Source organism: Panulirus ornatus, chromosome 39 (assembly GCF_036320965.1).
Source record: "Panulirus ornatus isolate Po-2019 chromosome 39, ASM3632096v1, whole genome shotgun sequence".
Classification (NCBI taxonomy): domain Eukaryota; kingdom Metazoa; phylum Arthropoda; class Malacostraca; order Decapoda; family Palinuridae; genus Panulirus; species Panulirus ornatus.
The window spans coordinates 4,556,465-4,575,086 of NC_092262.1; the positions used below are offsets into that span (position 1 = coordinate 4,556,465).

Below are 18,622 nucleotides of genomic sequence, written 5' to 3' on the forward strand. Positions count from 1 at the left end.
TCGTCTGTCAGTGGATAAGGTCAGCGTGTGTTGGGTCAGCTCTCGTCATGACCTTGTCTGCCCTGACGTAGGCTCAAGGTCTTGCTGGGAGGTTCATGTTAACACGTATGTAAGGTCAACATATGTATGGGTCAGAACGGGTTGTGTGTTCAGTAGGGACCACATGAGTTGAGAATACATTTGCCTCTACACAACCTGTTGAACTGTGTGGTATGTTGCCCTGTGTGGTATGTTGAACTGTGGGGTATGTTGCCCTGTGTGGTATGTTGAACTGTGGGGTATGTTGCCCCGTGTGGTATGTTGAACTGTGGGGTATGTTGCCCTGTGTGGTATGTTGAACTGTGGGGTATGTTGCCCTGTGTGGTATGTTGAACTGTGGGGTATGTTGCCCTGTGTGGTATGTTGAACTGTGGGGTATGTTGCCATGTGTGGTATGTTGCTATGTGTGATATGTTGCCCAAGTCTACGGTGGAGGAGTGGCTCTCTCAGCTGCCACCCCCCTCCCTCCCTCGTCGTCTGCCGGTAGCTAATGTAAGGCCATCAGTTCTGACTGGTGAATCACTGGGAGGGAGAGTGGGCCAGGATGGGTTGGGTGGGAGAGAGGGTGTTGGGGTGGGCTGGGGTGGGCTGGGGTGGGCTGGGGTGGGCTGGGGGTAATCCAATAGTGCTGGGGGAACAATATCGTTCGTGGCATCAGGGTCAATATAGTGGTTACCATTCCTGGTGGCTCTGATGCCTTGTGCCAGCTCCCTGATGTAGTCCATATGTGTGTGTGTGTGTGTGTGTGTGTGTGTGTGTGTGTGTGTGTGTGTGTGTGTGTGTGTGTGTGTGTGTGTGTGTGTGATGTTAGAGCTATGTAAAGACGTGAGTCAAATATAACCAAAGTGTGTAATCTACAACCAAGTTGTGTAATCTACAACTAACGTATGTAATGTTCGAATACTGTATACAATCTACAACCAGATTTTGTCATCTATAACCATCTTGTGTAATCTACGATCAAGATAAAAACCCAATTCTTTTCCAAGTTATAAATACTACATAATCTATTTCGCCCCTGACGCAGACTTTGAGAATAACTTAAAGAATGATTTTTTCCTCCGTGTAAAAAAAAACTTTTGAACCTTATAAAGAAGTTAACAGGAATGAGGCAGACGACAGAGAAAAACATGGTTCATTTTGAGCCGGTAAACAAACACCTTCCTTAGAGAGAGAGAGAGAGAGAGAGAGAGAGAGAGAGAGAGAGAGAGAGAGAGAGAGAGAGAGAGAGAGAGAGAGAGAGAGATTCCAGTGGGTGTAGGGGTGGGTGGGTGGGTGGGTGGGCTGGTGGGCTGCAGGAAGACCCACTTAGCATAAGGAATGTGGTCCAGACATTGAGAGACGAGTGAACTGGCACAGGGTCGAGGCTGTGCCTCTGGGAAATCTCATATCATATTCAAATCTTAGGGAAAGCCGAACATCTTCCGACGCCTCTACCATTAACTGTGTGCGTGAGAGAGAGAGAGAGAGAGAGAGAGAGAGAGAGAGAGAGAGAGAGAGAGAGAGAGAGAGAGAGAGAGAGAGAGAGAGAGCTAGCCTCCTGACGAAAGGAGAAGGGGTTGATACTCACTCACCATGAGAGAGAGAGAGAGAGAGAGAGAGAGAGAGAGAGAGAGAGAGAGAGAGAGAGAGAGAGAGAGAGAGAGAGAGAGAGAGAGAGAGAGCCAGCCTCCTGACGAAAGGAGAAGGGGTTGATACTCACTCACCATTAGAGAGAGAGAGAGAGAGAGAGAGAGAGAGAGAGAGAGAGAGAGAGAGAGAGAGAGAGAAGAGAGAGAAAGAGAGTCTGCCTTTATTCTTACAAGCCAATAAGTCCAATAGAGAAGGGAAAACAAGACTATATTTGCTCAACGTCATTGGATGTAGTACGGCATGTTAAACTCTCGCTACATGTAAAGCCAAGTCTACTTCTGTGTATCTTACTCTTTATATATTTACCCCCACTATATATATATATATATATATATATATATATATATATATATATATATATATATATATATATATATATATATATATATGTACGTATTCCTATGAGTCCACGGGGAAAATGAAACACGATAAGTTCCCAAGTGCACTTTCGCGTAATAATCACATCATCAGGGGAGACACAAGAGAGAAATATAAGTCAGTTGATATACAACGAAGAGACGAAGCTAGGACGCCATTTGGTAAACATGTTTACCAAATGGCGTCCTAGCTTCGTCTCTTCGTTGTATATCAACTGACTTATATTTCTCTCTTGTGTCTCCCCTGATGATGTGATTATTACACGAAAGTGCACTTGGGAACTTATCGTGTTTCATTTTCCCCGTGGACTTATAGGAATATCTTGATCAAGCACAAAATTGTGATCCTTTCCAATATATATATATATATATATATATATATATATATATATATATATATATATATATATATATATATATATATATATATATATAATAGCCTTAGAGTCATCTATTAAAATCATCATATTTCATCTACCCAATTATAACCTTTCTATTGATTCCATAATTATCCCATTAGAACTGGATAACGTCACAATTACAACCAGGCATTAGACCCTTAACTTGTTAGCACCCCATTACTACCTACCAGGCAATCCATTACTGCCTTCCAGCTTCCTCTTATAGCCACCCCATTACAGGTGACCCATTTTACAGCTCAACAAGCTGGGAATGCTTCTACGTTCCTGGGTTCAATTGGCATGATTGAATGAGGACGAGATGGAACAAAATAAGATCCTGAGTTTAGGGCATATGGAAGGCCACAGCTGGCCAGCTCAACCAATTCCCAGGGAAGAACCTATTAACATAATGGGGAGTGAGACCATCTGTGAGATGACATCTTTCCACTCAGGTGTAATGAAGTCAAATGATGAAACGTATTGGTGCTGGCTGGACCTGGCCACCACAGCTGGCAGACCTGGACCTGGCCACCACAGCTGGTAGACCTGGACGTAACCATCGCAGCTGGCAGACCTGGACCTGGCCACCACAACTGGTAGACCTGGACGTAACCATCGCAGCTGGCACACCTGGATGTGGCCACCACAGCTGGCAGTCGTGGACGTAGCCACCACAGCTGGCAGTCGTGGACGTAGCCACCACAGCTGGCAGTCGTGGACGTAACTACCACAGCTGGCAGTCGTGGACGTAGCCACCACAGCTGGCAGTCGTGGACGTAACTACCACAGCTGGCAGTCGTGGACGTAACTACCACAGCTGGCAGTCGTGGACGTTGCCACCACAGCTGGCAGACCTGGACCTGGCCACCACAGTTGGTAGTCCTGGACCTGGCCCCCACAGCTGGCAGACCTGGAGTCTCCTGGAAGCTTACGTCTGGTGATGGAGGTCTGGTAGTGGCTTGGCCTTCCCTTCACAAGGTGGATATAAAGACTTGTGGAAGGTTAGGTTAGAGAACATTCTACCTGAGGTAGACACATGAAACACGCCCTAAACGATCGGTTAATTATGAATTATAGCACTGTCTCTCAGCCTGATTCTGGAACATCTCTTATACGAGTTTCTGGCTGACTGGTCGTTGTATCAAGATGGTCGTTTAATAAGGTCGTCAAGGCCTGGAAACAGCCGTTGTATCTAGTGTTAGCAGAGCCTCGGACAGCTCGTTTTACTGAGGGTGTTCTAGTGAGGTGGTCGTTGTATCGAGGTATTGTGGGTGTTCGTTATACACGAGGACTGAGGAGAAGTTCGCGACGTGAAGAACTTCAGACTAAGTTAACGAAACTTAACGTTGGACGATGCCAGGCCGGGCGGATGAGGGAGGTTAACGATCAGCAGGGTTAACGATCAGCAGGGTTAACGATCAGTAGGGTTAACGACGAGACGAGAGAGGTCAAGCCCTCTGCTGAGGTGAGAGAGAGAGAGAGAGAGAGAGAGAGAGAGAGAGAGAGAGAGAGAGAGAGAGAGAGAGAGAGAGAGAGAGAGAGAGAGAGAGAGGCAGTGAGAGTGGAGAGAAGGATGGGAGAGGAGATGTAGTGAGAGTGGGGGAGGGGAGGGAGTGAAAGAGAGAGAGGGGTAAGTGAGAGTCGGGGAGGGGAGGGAGAGGGGAGGGGAGGGAGAGAGAGAGAGGGGGGGGTAGGTAGTGAGAGGTGGTGAGTGAGGTCTGTTGAAGTAAGTTAAGTGGATGAGAGTTGACGGGTGAGAGAGAGAGAGAGAGAGAGAGAGAGAGAGAGAGAGAGAGAGAGAGAGAGAGAGAGAGAGAGAGAGAGAGGGGGGGGGTTTCAGGTTCGGGTGTGAGAGTGCATGGAAGAGTGAGAGAGTGCATGAGAGAGTGTAAGAGTGCATGGGAGAGTGTAAGAGTGCATGAGAGAGTGTAAGAGTGCATGGGAGAGTGTGAGAGTGCATGGGAGAGTGTAAGAGTGCATGGGAGAGTGTGAGAGTGCATGGTAGCGTATTACAATCATGGGAGAGTGTAAGAGTGCGTGTGAGAGTGAGAGTGCATGGGAGAGTGAGAGAGAGAGAGAGAGAGAGAGTGCATAGCGCTGGGTGAGGACCAGATGGGTCCAGCGAATGAATAGCTTGGCAGTTGTCGGGTGGAAGTCCGACTCAGGGAGGGAGGGAGTGAGGGAGGGAGGGAGGGAGGGAGGGAGGGAGGGAGGGAGGGAGGGAGTGAGTGAGTGAGTGAGTGAGGGAGGGAGGGAGGGAGGGAGGGACAGGGGGAGGGAGGGAGGGAGACGTCATGGAGCCCTACACACCAGTCGACCGTGTGACCATGAGGGAGAGAGTGAGGGAGAGGCAGGTCCAGGATAACCATGGTATAATGAGCAGCTGGGGCACATTGTGGGCAATATCATCCCCCCCCCCTCCTCCACAGTCCTTCCAGTGAGATGGGCGAAGGTGGGGAGCTGGTTCACTACTAGTCGTAGGTTTACATTTTTCTATCTTTCTTTTTCTTTCCTTTTTCCCTTCTCTGTGTCTGACATTTCACGTTTCTTTTTGACGTCCTAGCTCTCTCTCTCTCTCTCTCTCTCTCTCTCTCTCTCTCTCTCTCTCTCTCTCTCTCTCTCTCTCTCTCTCCCCTCTCCTCCCACCGGCCAAATTGAAATGGACGTTGGCCAGGGGCTGAATGATTTACACCATCAACTTTAATTACCTTCCTGAAGGCGTTGTATTGAACCCTCCTCCTCAGGCTGTGATGGCGATACGACTGTTTAAAATAATATTTTTATTTTCTAAATTAGAAATATACTGACATCGTCAGCTTAGGTTATATTTAGCATGGGAGGCAGTCTGAGTATGATAGACAATTATTGGTTATTTATAACCTCACCAAGGTGCTGGCTGGTCTTAAATATATTATCAATTATTATAGAAAGTATTTGGTTACCTTCTCACAACCTGCTGGTCAACTGTGTGTAACTACATTGAGGATGGTACACATCTTCCTGTAGTACATTTAGATATCTACAATTTCTCTGAGAAGTTTTGGGATAAATATTGTTTCTCTGTCTCTCTATCTCCTTTAGCCTCGATCACTGTGTCTTTTCTCTGTCTCTCCCACACTTGCCTTTCAATACACAAACACACAGTCTCTTTATCTCACACATAACATTTAACAACACGTAACCTGACCATATATTCGTAGACCTATCATTTCTCGTTGACCTATCATTTCCAGCGGTTGACGGTGTGTGCCAGACGACCTGCCTTTTGACACAGTGACCTCGTAAGTACTCCTACGTAAGTGCTCTGTAATGATACAACGTAAGTACACATGCAGTGAGTACACAGACTGAAGTTAATATAAGAAAACGGGAATGTAGTTCTGGGTCAATGATCGTGTGTGTACATTTCATTCAATGCACTTCGCTCCTCCAGTGTTTGTTACACATTCTAATTCTGTTCCTGCATGAATGGCGAGTCATTCACCGGATAAATGATATTCATTCATTCAATGAACAAGTCAGCAATGCTTCTGTTCTGAAGATGAAACACAAAGTATTATACTTTATCAAGTACTCGGGAATTTCTCGTCAGATTTTTCTAAAGAAAAATGGTTGATATGTGATGCATCAGATGATGAAGATGTTGATCACATGTAGATGATGAATCCAATGTTGTAGATAGTGATGTATTATAACTTGTGAGACAGATGTTGTAGATATTATCAGACATGTACAACCATCATGTATAACATGTACAACCATCATGTATAAAATATACAACCATCATGTATAACATGTACAACCAGTATCATCTTCCGATACCCAGCAGTTGTAGAAAATGATGTTGTAAACATAAATGTAGAAGGAAGGATGAAAATTTGAGGAACAAGTCTGTAGTTAATTGTTTAAGAACGAAAGAAAATGTTGTGTAGGCCTTACATTGACGGTAGATGAATAGATCTTATGAGAGAGAGAGAGAGAGAGAGAGAGAGAGAGAGAGAGAGAGAGAGAGAGAGAGAGAGAGAGAGAGAGAGAGAGAGAGAGAGAAGCGTTGCCAATCTCATCAAGTAAAGATGGCTGGCTCGTCTGGATGTGAAGTTTTTCTGGTAATTACAGAAAAGTCTCACAGTATCCGGCCGTCCAACGTTACACGCTTGAGATGTGTCCGGAAAATGGTGAAGTGTTGTCTCCACTGGTGGTCCTCCAACACCAAGGAATATATAAAGTTTTGTATACATATATATATAAATACATACTACATCACATGATGATTGTGTGGTCATTATCAACTCTATAGTCAATAGGCTGTTGTGATGTTTTGTGTCTTTCCTTACACCTCTAAGCTTTGGAACTGTGTACCATCTTATGACCTATGTAATATTTACCGTTTAAATAGGAAGGTTTTTTTTTCAGTTCTTTTCTCGATTCTCTGTCACATTTAGCCTGTTCTATGCTCTATGTAAGACACCTGGTCTTTAAAAGAACTTTTATTTATAATTCCTTACATGAAAAGCAAATTATACTTGCGTATCTGTACAGATGTGACAAGAAACAGATTTTTATGTATCAGTCAGTGTTTTATATTAATGCCTACCTCAAAATCAATTTGAGTCATGTGATCGCATTCCTCTCGTTGTATACTTTTAATTTATGTATCTAATTCATATCCTTTTGTGCAGCTCCCTCTACGGCAAGACAGTGAACCAGAGAAACACAACACATACACTCATACTACTAAGATAATGAGGATAGAAATTAGTTATCATTATTTATCAAACCTCAACACTTACTTGCACTTAAGCGATATTTTACAAAATGTTTTGGCATCTTATGCAAATTATGAATATCAAATTCGTATTGATAAACAGAAATGTGGATCCAAACTGGACGTTTTTAACTGTTAAGTTGCGTTTTGTTTTCAATATACGACAAATAAGCTCTGGCAATTATACCCAAATACAAAAAAACGTCATTACTTTCATCTTTCTGCAGGTTAATGGGCTCTTAAAAGCCTCTAATTACCTGCAGCGTAATGAACATGATTAAGTGTGAAAACTTTCATAGCATCAGGTCAAAGGTCAATACGAAAATGTATCATTCAGGGAAAACCAATAACAGATTTACGGTACAAAACACAGAATTTATCACCAAGTATTTAAGAAATACAGATATTGACTTTGTTATATTCTTAACTTACGAGAAGACAGTCCTTGTAGCGAATTGCTGGAAAAAACAGTAACACAGGTAATGATGAAATGATACCAAGTGAAAACATATGAAATGATACGAATCTGGAGATAAACGAAGTAGTAAGACAATTGCGATACAAACTGAGACATCAGGTAAACCGGAAGAGAAAAATTCAACAAAGAGAGAGAGAGAGAGAGAGAGAGAGAGAGAGAGAGAGAGAGAGAGAGAGAGAGAGAGAGAGAGAGAGAGACAGACAGACAGAAAGAGACAGAGAGAGAGAGAGAGAGAGCCCAGGATCCACCGTGGCCTTTCATCACTTTCAGCAGATACATAAGTGGACTATCCTCATACTCTCATATATATATATATATTGGAGGTGGAAAGATGGAGTGAAAAAGATTTTGAGTGATCGGGGCCTGATCATGCAGGAGGGTGAAAGGCGTGCAAGGAATAGAGTGAATTGGAACGATGTGGTATACCGGGGGCGACGTGCTGTCAATGGATTGAACCAGGGCATGTGAAGCGTCTGGGGTAAACCATGGAAAGTTAGGTGGGGCCTGGATGTGGAAAGGGAGCTGTGGTTTCGGTGCATTATTACATGACAGCTAGAGACTGAGTGTGAACGAATGGGGCCTTTGGTGTCTTTCCTAGCGCTACCTCGCACACATGATGGGGGAGGGGGTTGTTATTCCATGTGTGGCGAGGTGGCGATGGGAACAAATAAAGGCAGACAGTATGAATTATGTACATGTGTATATATGAATATGTCTGTGTGTGTATAAATATGTGTACATTGAGATGTATAGGTATGTATATTTGCGTGTGTGGACGTGTATGTATATGCATGTGTATGGGGGTGGGTTGGGCCATTCTTCCGTCTGTTTCCTTGCGCTACCTCGCGACGCGGGAGACAGCGACAAAGCAAAATAGATATAAATAATATATATATATATATATATATATATATATATATATATATATATATATATATATTTCTTTTTTTTTTTTTTGCTTTGTCGCTGTCTCCCGCGTTTGCGAGGTAGCGCAAGGAAACAGACGAAAGAAATGGCCCAACCCACCCACATACACATGTATATACATACGTCCACACACGCAAATATACATACCTACACAGCTTTCCATGGTTTACCCCAGACGCTTCACATGCCCTGATTCAATCCACTGACAGCACGTCAACCCCGGTATACCGCATCGATCCAATTCACTCTATTCCTTGCCCTCCTTTCACCCTCCTGCATGTTCAGGCCCCGATCAAACAAAATCTTTTTCACTCCATCTTTCCACCTCCAATTTGGTCTCCCACTTCTCCTCGTTCCCTCCACCTCCGACACATATATCCTCTTGGTCAATCTTTCCTCACTCATTCTCTCCATGTGCCCAAACCATTTCAAAACACCCTCTTCTGCTCTCTCAACCACGCTCTTTTTATTTCCACACATCTCTCTTACCCTTACGTTACTTACTCGATCAAACCACCTCACACCACACATTGTCCTCAAACATCTCATTTCCAGCACATCCATCCTCCTGCGCACAACTCTATCCATAGCCCACGCCTCGCAACCATACAACATTGTTGGAACCACTATTCCTTCAAACATACCCATTTTTGCTTTCCGAGATAATGTTCTCGACTTCCACACATTCTTCAAGGCTCCCAGGATTTTCGCCCCCTCCCCCACCCTATGATCCACTTCCGCTTCCATGGTTCCATCCGTTGCCAGATCCACTCCCAGATATCTAAAACACTTTACTTCCAGTTTTTCTCCATTCAAACTTACCTCCCAATTGACTTGACCCTCAACCCTACTGTACCTAATTACCTTGATCTTATTCACATTTACTCAACTTTCTTCTTTCACACACTTTACCAAACTCAGTCACCAGCTTCTGCAGTTTCTCACATGAATCAGCCACCAGCGCTGTATCATCAGCGAACAACAACTGACTCACTTCCCAAGCTCTCTCATCCCCAACAGACTTCATACTTGCCCCTCTTTCCAAAACTCTTGCATTCACATCCCTAACAACCCCATCCATAAACAAATTAAACAACCATGGAGACATCACACACCCCTGCCGCAAACCTACATTCACTGAGAACCAATCACTTTCCTCTCTTCCTTCACGTACACATGCCTTACATCCTCGATAAAAACTTTTCACTGCTTCTAACAACTTGCCTCCCACACCATATATTCTTAATACCTTCCACAGAGCATCTCTATCAACTCTATCATATGCCTTCTCCAGATCCATAAATGCTACATACAAATCCATTTGCTTTTCTAAGTATTTCTCACATACATTCTTCAAAGCAAACACCTGATCCACACATCCTCTACCACTTCTGAAACCACACTGCTCTTCCCCAATCTGATGCTCTGTACATGCCTTCACCCTCTCAATCAATACCCTCCCATATAATTTACCAGGAATACTCAACAAACTTATACCTCTGTAATTTGAGCACTCACTCTTATCTCCTTTGCCTTTGTACAATGGCACTATGCATGCATTCCGCCAATCCTCAGGCACCTCACCATGAGTCATACATACATTAAATAACCTTACCAACCAGTCAATAATACAGTCACCCCCTTTTTTAATAAATTCCACTGCAATACCATCCAAACCTGCTGCCTTGCCGGCTTTCATCTTCCGCAAAGCTTTTACTACCTCTTCTCTGTTTATATATATATATATATATATATATATATATATATATATATATATATATATATATATATATATATATATATATATATATATATATAAAACACCATTAAGGGGATCTTAATTGTTTAAGGCTGCACTTCACCAGGTAGCAGGGAAAGGTGGGTAACTTTCATATGGTAGGGACCTTGACGAAGTAAGGCACAGTAAAGTGTGCTAACGATGGTTCAGCCTCGTTAGGTGTGTTCATATCAAAATTAACAACACAATATACTTCATGTTACAGCATCGCCCAAGAGAATGGAGATAAAAAATCAAAATGTCAAATTGCTTCTCTTGCGAGGAGGAAGTGCTGATCCTCTGAGCTGTTAGTGTTCTCACTTGAGGGAGGTCACCATAGCTGCTGTAGGATTCGCAACCTGGCCTCCTACAGCCACCAGTCTGGGGGAAGGACTTTACTGATGTGGAACCATTGGAGGTCATATGGTGGGGATTGTGTGGTTAGATGTGTGTCATGGTGAGTCTGGCATGATTGGAGGATGGTAGTGGAGATGATAATGATTTGGTGGTGATGGGTGGTGGTGATGGTGATGGGTGGTGGTGATGGGTGGTGGTGATGGGTGGTGGTGATGGTGGTGGTGATGGGTGGTGATGCAGGAAAGATAAGTGCTTAAAACGTGTTTGAAAAAAAAAAAAATTGGAGGACCCCCCCTCTCCCCCCCCTCACCTTTCCTTTAAAAAAAAACTCGACTGGCATTTTAGTTTTACGTACAAAATGTGGCAAGAGAATTTCGTCCCAGTGTTCCAGCAATACACTCGATCCCAAAAGTCATTCTTGCTTCAGAACACAGACTGACGAACCTTAGCGACCGTGACTGTGCTGTCAGCAGTTACAAAGCTGATCCTATTTGATGTTGTTCAAAGTATTGAAAACGGGGGGAGGGGGTAGGCAACAGCAGGCAGCCTCGGAAGCAGACTACACACGAAATAGGAATATATATATATATATATATATATATATATATATATATATATATATATATATATATATATATATATATATATATATCTAGGATGGCGTCCAAATGGCGTCCTAGCTTCGTGTCTTCGTTGTATATCAACTGACTGTTATATTTATCTCTTGTGTCTCCCCTGATGATGTGATTATCACACGAAAGTGCACTTGGGAACTTATCGTGTTTCATTTTCCCCGTAGACTCATAGGAATATATATATATATATATATATATATATATATATATATATATATATATATATATATATATATATATATATATATATATATATATATATATAATCATGGTATAGTGGATAGTGCACAACATATAATTTATCAAATCTTTTTCATCCTTTATATGTTTAGTAATCTTCAGCTCTCACAGATAACACACATTTCTTACTATTTCCATTATCTTGTACTTGCCAAGCTAAGTGTAGACTTCACACACACACACACACACACCCACACACACACACACACACACACACACACACACACACACACACACACACACCCACACACACACACACACACACACACACACACACTAGGATGAAAATACATTCCATTGGTAAATACTTTATTCTTTTTAATGTTTTCCTTCTCTTGTATGTCCGTAACCCTTGTTGTTCTGGCCTTTATGTAGGAAAGGAAAATGCTTTTCTGTCATACCAATCGCTCTTACATTCATTCTTCGCATGGCTGACTCACACTATAGTGAACTTCTATGAAAGAAATGGTGAAAAATGAAAAAAAGAAATATATTGGAACCCTTGCTATGTACATAAAAAAATGGTTTATCAAAACATTTCGTAGTACAGAGTAGTTTCAGTGAGTACGAACAAGCTTTTAAGTACATTGTACACTAGAAATAAATTTACTGATTTTTATCTAATACTGTTTATTTTGGCTTTAGATATTAGTAATAGCCAGGAAAACCTATTTATGATTAGTTCTTGTAATCAGTTTATTAACTCATATCACTCGTTTGTGTTCAAACTCACATTCATTGCTAAGTTGTAGTGCTGACATGTTTAAATATATATCGCACTAAGAGCCTTGTATGTGTTTTAAAACCATTAATTTCGTAATTAGCTTGTTAGGAAATGATATCAATACTTTATATAAACCGAATGTCTGATTTAAGTTGCACAGTCAAATATATTTGTGTGTTGAGATATAGCCTACGTTTCTAAAGTACTAGAAGTAGAAGCTTAAGAATCAAGATTTCTTTTATGTGTCACAAATGGAAATTGAATGCTGCTGCCAGTGGTATTCTATCAGTTGGTTCTGGATCAAATATTCTTGTAGGGTAGAAAACAGCTGATGAAGTGTCAATAACTCCCCTTGTGCCAGACTGATCTTGGTCAACAAACTATTTTCTGTGACGTTCCAAACTTTTCCAGGGGAAACTGTTGACAATTCGTCTCTTCTGTGGCCACGGTAACATTTGTCAGTGTGGGAGGAGGAGGAGGAGGAGAGAGATGATGGAACGAGCCAGTATTTCACATCACAAGGATGTGATGCTCCAGCAGGTCTGATGTCTGGCTCTTGCTGCAAGGATTCATGCATCACACTCGCTTCCTTCAGCATGTATACAATGCTGGCTCAACGCCTCCATGCATACGCTCCACATGCACATAACATGGCATTGTCTTGCCTTCCCGTGTCTCGTACATCCCCCAGAGATATGGCATTGGGTCTTCTATATTCCTATAGAAAGCGTTAAGAACAGAGGACTGAGCCTTTCAGGGAATATCCCCACTTGGCCACCTTCTCTGTTCCTTCTTTTGGAAAATTAAAAAAAACGAGAGGGGGAGGATTTCCAGCCCCCCTCAGCTCCCTCCCCTTTTAGTCGCCTTCTACGACACGCAAGGAATACGTGGCAAGTATTCTTCTACCCTATCCCCAGGGATAATATATATATATATATATATATATATATATATATATATATATATATATATATATATATATATATATATATATATATATCTTGGTTAAATCCTGTGAGTTATTGGTATGTGCCACACGTAGCGTAGTGTGTATATCAATAAGACTCAGCTTTATGTTAACCAGTTCCCAACCCACTTCGTCTTCTCTTTGATCACAATTTTCTCACAAGTTTTGAATCACGTTTTCCCAAGTCGCCAGAGAGACGGAGGCAAAGATGAAGACAATAACCACAAACACAATATCTTGTGCGGAGTTTTCTTGAATGTAAGAAATTCTCTTCGAAATGATTGATTTCAGATGACTGTTGATACCAAGATTCATTTTCTTTACGCTTTAGAATATGTAATGAAAACGTAGTCTGTAACTGTAAGGTAACTTGGAGCTATAGGAAAAAAACATTTGAATTAAATTCAATATTAAGGTGACACATTGATCCATCTGATATGTTATCACATGTTATAATGTTTCGTGTTATCTTTTATCTATCAAAACGTCTGAACTTCATCTGAAAATCCAGTACAAAAAAAAATATCGAGTTGTGGGGTGTCTCCTGCCTTGCTATTTTAAGGTTAAGATCTGGAGATCCATTGTTAAGGTGAGGGAAGAATGGTTTTGGCAGCATCTGTTGTGTGTGTGTGTGTGTGTGTGTGTGTGTGTGTGTGTGTGTGTGTGTGGGTGTGTGTGTGTGTGTGTGTGTGTGTGTGTGTGTGTCTTGCAAATATATATATCTTCCTCGTGAGGCTAAGCTAATGAGTATTTCTCACTTGGACAAAGGAGTTTCCTTTAATTAGAAATTTGAGAAAACACACACACACACACACACACACAACACACACATATATATATATATATATATATATATATATATATATATATATATATATATATATATATATATATATATATATATATATATTTATATTTATTTTTTATTTATTATACTTTGTCGCTGTCTCCCGCGTTTGCGAGGTAGCGTATATATATATATATATATATATATATATATATATATATATATATATATATATATATATATATATATATATATGTGTGTGTGTGTGTGTGTGTGTGTGTGTGTGTATGTGCTCAGGACCATCACTTCACCGTGAAGATATATATGCAAAAACCATCACTGGAAAAAGAAAATAAAAATAGTGAGAACTTCCGTTTATTACACTCTCTGTGTGAGGATGTAATCAACGGAAGTACTCACCCAGTTTATATTCTCTTTCCAGTAGTGATACTTGCATATACATATGTGTGTGTATATATATATATATATATATATATATATATATATATATATATATATATATATATATATATATATATATATTTATTATTATCAATATTCACCCGCATTAGCGAGGTAGCGCAAGGAAACAGGCGAAAGAATGGCCCAACCCACCCACATACACATGTGCATACATACACGTCCACACATGCACATATACATACCTATACATCTCAACGTATACATATATATACACGCAAAGACATATACATATATACACATGTACATAATTCACTCTGTCTGCCTTTATTCATTCCCATCGCCACCCCGCCACACATGAAATGACAACCCCCTCCTCCCTCATGTGTGCGAGGTAGCGCTAGGAAAAGACAACAAAGGCCCCATTCGTTCACACTCAGTCTCTAGCTCTCATGTAATAATGCACCGAAACCACAGCTCCCTTTCCACATCCAGGCTCCACACAACTTTCCATGGTTTACCCCAGACGCTTCACATGCCCTGGTTCAATCCATTGACAGCACGTCGACCCCGGTATACCACATCGTTCCAATTCACTCTATTCCTTGCACGCCTTTCACCCTCCTGCATGTTCAGGCCCCGATCACTCAAAATCTTTTTCACTCCATCTTTCCACCTCCAATTTGGTCTCTCACTTCTCCTCGTTCCCTCCACCTCTGACACATATATCCTCTTGGTCAATCTTTCCTCACTCATTCTCTCCATGTGACCAAACCATTTCAAAACACCCTCTTCTGCTCTCTCAACCACACTCTTTTTATTACCACACATCTCTCATACCCTATCATTACTTACTCGATCCAACCACCTCACACCACATATTGTCCTCAAACATCTCATTTCCAGCACATCCACCCTCCTCTGCACAACTGTATCTATAGCCCACGCCTCGCAACCATATAACATTGTTGGAACCACCATTCCTTCAAACATACACATTTTTGCTTTCCGAGATAATATTCTCGACTTCCACACATTCTTCAACGCTCCCAGAACTTTCGCCCCCTCCCCACCCTATGATTCATTTCCGCTTCCATGGTTCCATCCGCTGCCAAATCCACTCCCAGATATCTAAAACACTTCACTTTCTCCAGTTTTTCTCCATTCAAACTTACCTCCCAGTTGGCTTGTCCCTGAACCCTACTGTACATAATAACCTTGCTCCTGTTCACATTTACTCTCAGCTTTCTTCTTTCAGACACTTTACCAAACTCAGTCACCAGCTTCTGCAGTTTCTCACACGAATCAGCCACTAACGTTGTATCATCAGCGAACAATATATATATATATATACATATATATATATATATATATATATATATATACATATATATATATATATATATATATACGAATAAAGTGTATATGAACGCGCACCTTCATAGAACATACAAACCTCCAACAGCCAGGATCGAACCTGGGACCCCTGTGCAAGAGGCAGGCATGCTAACCGCTAGGCTATGGGACTGTATATATAGTTATACAGTCCCATAGCCTAGCGGTTAGCATGCCTGCCTCTTGCACAGGGGTCCCATGTTCGATCTTGGCTGTTGGAGGTTTGTATGATATTTATATATATATATATATATATATATATATACATATATATATATATATATATATATATATATATATATATATATATATATATATATATATCACAATCTCCACCACAAGAGGTACCCTGCTGCTCCTCCCTCAGTCCTCTCCAACACTTCCTGACGGTGACTCTCACACCATCTCCACCACAAGAGGCACCACCCTCCTCCTCCCCCAGTCCTCTCCAACACTTCCTGATGGTGACTCTCATACCATCTCCAACACACATTTAAGAGCCACACTTCACATGACGTTGACAGGTGATTGCATTATCAGCCAGGCGCCGTCTGGGTGGGCAACATCTCGCTCTTATCTTATCTCTTGCCCTTTGACAGCAGTGGAAATTTTTCGTACACTGATTTCGTGTCCCGCCACACTGTCTGGCGTGCCCCTGGACTCTTGCTCACCCCACCCACCACCCACCCAATCTTCTTCCTCTTCCTTCTGATTTTCTTCTTCTTATTCTTTTTCTGACCTCTTTCCTATTCTTCTTTCTCCTATTCTTTTCCTTCTTCTAATGTCCCCTGTAGCCCTATATATATATATATATATATATATATATATATATATAATTTTGAGAGTAGTTGACATTGGAAGAAAATGTCCCAATCTTTGCATCTAAGATGCAAGGAAAAAAATTGAAGTGAATAAGAAAGATTCTTAAAGTTGCGAATGTTCGAGGAAGTACCTCTCATGTTCCAGGAAAGGAGATGGATTATATATATATATATATATATATATATATATATATATATATATATATATATATATATATATATATATATATATATATATATATATATAATCCCCTTAACAAACACTTGAAAGGACCAACGTCATATTTCAAGACATTTGCCACACACTCCTTATCACCAGCCACCAAACTGCCAAAGATCAGAAAATTTAAGGAAGTTTTTAGGATAGATTATGACTGAAGTTTCCTCCCTGAACCGGCCTGATAGCGGCTGAAGTTGTCAGGGTTGCCAACATGGACGGCGTCTTAGGTGTGTGTGTGTGTGTGTGTGTGTGTGTGTGTGTGTGTGTGTGTGTGTGTGTGTGATGGTATAATACTCTCTTGGTCTATGATCTGTAGTTTACGTTCCAAACCATCACGTATGACGGAAATGATCATTGAACATGACGGTACGACCCTTGAACACGACGGTACGACCCTTGAACACGACGGTACGACCCTTAAACACGACGGTACGACCCTTGAGCACGACGGTACGACTACTGACTACAATGAAAACAACCCTTGACCACGTCGGTACGATTCTTGAGCACGTCAAATGACCATTGTACGTTGCATGATAGCGTGACCTTTGACATGACTCTTAATGGTCAGGTCACGACTACATAGTTAAGGGTCGTAACATCATCAAGGGTCGTTCCATCGTCCTCAGTTGAGTGAACACAGTGTGAGATAGGTCGTACATAGGAAGTTCCGGGTAATCTAAGATAGTGTTTCAAACTCATGTTTATTTACTAAACTCATGTTCATGTTTATTTACTAAACTCATATTTACTACTCATGTTTATTTACTAAACTCATGTTTATTTACTAAGTTATTTTGGTACAAGGGCGAGACAAGACAGTGAGGTTGTTGATGGTGTCAGAGACATGTAATCTGCTACAGGCGAGATGTATGCACATTTTGTGTTCATTTAGAACTGATAAAAAGGAAGTGGTGGGCTGCGTTGGCTGAGTAAACTATTCACAGTTAAGGAGTAAGAATGATAAAGAAATGATGCTATTCATCAAGAGATGTTTGAGAATTTTGACAAGTATTTTGAGAAATTGTATAAAAATGATTGTAGGTTATGAAATCTAATGGGAAAGATAGGAAATATAGGTAATATAGAGAAATTATAAGGAATCTATAGGGGAGTATAGGAAATGTAGACAGAAAATACAGGGAATATAAGAATGATAACGAATAAAGAAATATAGGAATATATAGCATAACAGAGAGAAAGTTAATTAGCAAAAGGAAAAACTGTTTTTAACAAATCTTCTAAATTATATCATGCAAAAAATGTTTTGATCATTCGCTAAAATGCTATGAGCAAGAAAGGATAAAATTCATATGTGACTCTTTTTTTTTTAGTGTTAATGAGACCATACTTTGCATGCTGGCCGAAATATTATGCAAATAGCGAATATGCAAATGAACCCAGCACGGAACTTATCTCCTTCTAAATCATGAAGCCGGTACAAAATTCATGGAAATTTTTCAGAAATTTCCTGATTCTGTCTCCATACATAGTGGAGCAGACGACTCTTGACAATAATAATAATAATCTGCTTCATTGTGCTATAAGAATATATATTGATATAGCTATCTATATGGATGATGGTCTGGGATTTATATATACTCTATAGATTAATCCACATTCCTATCCTCAGTCCTAACTTCACTACTATCTACATTCC

The 18,622-nt window shown here is 41.0% G+C and overlaps 1 protein-coding gene across 6 annotated transcripts in view; it reads right to left on the bottom strand.

Annotated features, from left to right (window-relative positions):
• The window catches only part of LOC139761043 (5-hydroxytryptamine receptor-like), a 421,987-nt gene that overhangs the window by 8,543 nt on the left and 394,822 nt on the right, over positions 1-18,622 (bottom strand). The window lies entirely within an intron of this gene.